General features: G+C 42.0%; 1 long non-coding RNA gene across 2 annotated transcripts; it reads right to left on the minus strand.

The window, feature by feature from the left end:
* Positions 1 to 481: 481 nt before the first annotated feature.
* LOC139353876 (uncharacterized) lies at positions 482 to 1,149 on the minus strand. 2 transcript variants are annotated; one of them, XR_011604998.1, is made up of 3 exons: positions 1,107 to 1,149; positions 826 to 1,024; positions 482 to 744 (listed from the first exon to the last, which is right to left on the minus strand). It is a non-coding gene; the product is annotated as an uncharacterized lncRNA (long non-coding RNA). The 2 variants fall into 2 exon arrangements; XR_011604997.1 differs by having other exon boundaries at positions 826 to 1,048.
* Positions 1,150 to 3,448: the final 2,299 nt, after the last annotated feature.

Genomic DNA, 3,448 nt, shown 5'->3' on the forward strand with positions numbered 1-3,448 from the left:
AGCCGGGGGCGCAGGGCAAACACTTGAAGACCTCCGTGTAGTAATTGCTTATATTGTCCTGCTGCTCCTGCCAGGCAATCTCCATGATGGTGCCGTTGAATCCGTCCGGATACCGCAGCGAGTAGAATCCTGCCCGGCACAGGCACTGGTAGGATCCCCTGGCCCAGCTGCTGATCCCAGTCAGCGTGGTCAACAGATTTCCGCCGCTTATTGTCGGGGTCTCCGCACTCGGCTGGCGGTAGTCACACCGCCAGGGGGAAAGCAAAAGCACTTGGCTTAAATAGTTGCAAATCAACTGCAGTTGCAACATGCACCCAGAAAAATAAAAATTAATCTTAGGTGAACTCCTTAGCAAGGGCGAACTTAAACTTAAAAACTATTTGGAATTTTAAGATGTTTTGACACTAGCATAATTTATTTTTATCACTTTTTCTAACAATTTGGAAAACTAATATTTAAGAAAATAAATTTTTTGCTTTACTCAGAGCTTTAGAAACGCAATTAAAACTCAGCCAGCACCTTTTATTGCTATCTGTAGTTTCTTGAAGTTGGTCTTTATGAATTTGCCTAAAGGTGGCACTTCCTCAGCAACCGGATTATTTACAGATTTACTATTCCCTTGACTCGTTTTATGTCGATCAGTGCTGCCCGCTCGAAATTGTTCCTTTTCCTGAAGGCTCATTTTGAGCCAAATAGAGGAGGCCTCAACGGTTAGTCTTCCGGGGTTGGATCTCCTGAATTTTCCTAAGAAATTCTTGTATGATATACTGCTTCGACGGCTAATGTTGTGGCGACTTTCCACAGCAGGGGCAGTCGCTGAGTTACCTAGCTTTTTGGGTGAATTTTCAGGGGTCACCACCCCGCGAATTTCAGCATTGAGACGTTTGACGGGTTTACGGAGCTGTTTGGTTGGATTCTTCTGCGTTTTTACATCAGACAGTTCACCATTTTCGTTATTCATTGCCACTTCTGATTAACTCACTTGATCTTCTGTTTGTATATTTGTTGGCTGAATTCAATATTTCTGTTAGAAAGTGCCACGACAAGGCTAAAGTAAATGAGTCTTTGCTCTGAAATTTTTCAAAAACTGTACAACAAATAATTACCTTGAATTACAAAATGTGTGCTGCGTTCTTTACTGAATCTGAGTGAATAAACTAGACAAAACTAAAGGCACGGGTAACTCGGACTAAAGCCTGCTTCGTATTTGTAACTTTGAACCAATAAAATATATTACAATTTTATTCTTATAAAAATATATTTATATCTGAGTACCCATGATGAAATTATAAAATACTATTTAAGGTATAACCACTATGCATATTTACTTGGACCCTTTATGGAGCTTCTATGTACTCACCACCATGGAGGTGCGATGACACTTGTGGGAGCTGTGGAACGCCTGCAGATCGTTGATGGTGCCCTCATCAATGAGCCCCATCCTGCCGCCCAAAAACGGGGATCTCCGAGCCGTGAGGCGATGTTGTTGCTGCAGCTGCTGCATTTTCTGGCGGCGACTCCCGAATTGATAGCGCTCCGCCTCGCACTGGTTGTTGAAATCCGATGTTCCGTTCAAAAGTAATTCAAAAAACAAGATTTTCTTCTTCCCAAAATAAAAATGTTTGTCCCTTTGTTTGTGGGTTTGTATGCATCCCATCTTAGTTTTAGGGTTTTGGAAACCCTATGGGTGTATAAAGTAGCTTGAAATAGAAAACGTTTGTTCAACGACTTTTGGAAAAACCCGCTAGTTTAGCGGAAAATCAAAAATAAAAGCCAGATTTATAATGCTTATAGTAGCTAAACTGCTAATGGTACAGAGTGACAGCAGAGAGTGCGGACGCGTTCTAAAATCGCTTCGTTTATTTCTTAAAGTTTCCAGCATAAAGCCAGAAGTGCAGCCATCCGGCGTGGACAATAGGGACACGCACCTGGACATCAGATACAGCAGAAAATGTAATATATATAATATAATATTTACTGTTGTGGGCCGAAATCATAAATTTAATATAGTTTATTTATTTTATCGAATGTAATATCATTTTTCGTCACAATTGTTGATATCAGAAATTTTTGTTAAGAGCACTTTCGCCACTACTTTCTACCTCGTTAAGAGGTGTTTTTGTTTGATATCAGAAGTTTTTTTTGCACAAGAGTTTAAGTACCTCAATACCATGACTAGGAGTACCCATGATGAAATTATAAAATACTATTTAAGGTATAGCCACTTATATTTATGCACTAAATAAAAAGTATCTTAGGCATATTTACTTGGACCCTTTATGGAGCTTCTATGTACTCACCACCATGGAGTTGCGATGACACTTGTGGGAGCTGTGGAACGCCTGCAGATCGTTGATGGTGCCCTCATCAATGAGCCCCATCCTGCCGCCCAAAAACGGGGATCTCCGAGCCGTGAGGCGATGTTGTTGCTGCAGCTGCTGCATTTTCTGGCGGCGACTCCGGAATTGATAGGGCTCCGCCTCGCACTGGTTGACCGGCAGCGTGGACACGTCGATGTCGATGCTGATGAAACCCCTTAGCCCGTGGCGCCCAATCGGCGGGATTGCGATGCTCCACCAGCCCTTGGACTGGGGGCGAATTTTGGGGAACGCAGCGTGGGTGTCGAGGTCTCGCCGTCGAACCTGTGGAGATTATTTTAAATGAATTCAAGCGAGGCAAGAGAAGGTCGATATAGAGTTGTTACAATTCTAAGCGATGTTCTGCCAAATCTTTTTTAACATACATCTTATCATGAACTCTAATCCGATGGTTAACCTTGATTTAGCAATATACCTATCTACTAAATTCAGTAATAAATTTAAAGAAAATATAACTATAACGTTGAGAAAAAATCTTATCCGACCTAAGTTTGGCTTGGCGTTATTGCACTATAGAAAGTGCGATTACACCCGTAGGCGAAACCAGGCGTTATTGCATGTTACCATCTTTCGAGCATAAGTACAATTTTTACATTAACTTAGTATATTAGCCTGGTGCCTAAAAAGTATGCAGAAAGATTTTAAAATACTTCAGTATTGAATTTTTAGGATATACTTTGAATATAAGAATATTATTGTACTAATCCAAAACTCACATAAAATTTATAATTTACGTTTTTCAAAAAGGATTTCACTTTGTAACTCCAATATAACATTCCGGCAACACTGATTTTTAGCACATACCAGGGATAGCTGCCTGCGGGCTTCTTGCCAATCTGCAGCCCTTCCTCGTGGTAACGCTGCGTTTCCGTCTGGGCCCCCTTGACCCACCACACGTACGACTGCACCGCTCCATTCGTCAGATTCAGGGCCAAAATGCGGGCCCCGGTTACAAAGTCATCGGTGAGCAGTCCCTTGGCCAGGGCATCCGACAATCCTTCAAATGAAAAGAGCAGTGCATTAGCATTCTGGGTCGCATGGGCAAAATGTGTTTCAATAATTGGTGGCGG

This window comes from Drosophila suzukii (assembly GCF_043229965.1).
Source record: "Drosophila suzukii chromosome Y unlocalized genomic scaffold, CBGP_Dsuzu_IsoJpt1.0 scf_Y1, whole genome shotgun sequence".
Lineage (NCBI taxonomy): Eukaryota > Metazoa > Arthropoda > Insecta > Diptera > Drosophilidae > Drosophila > Drosophila suzukii.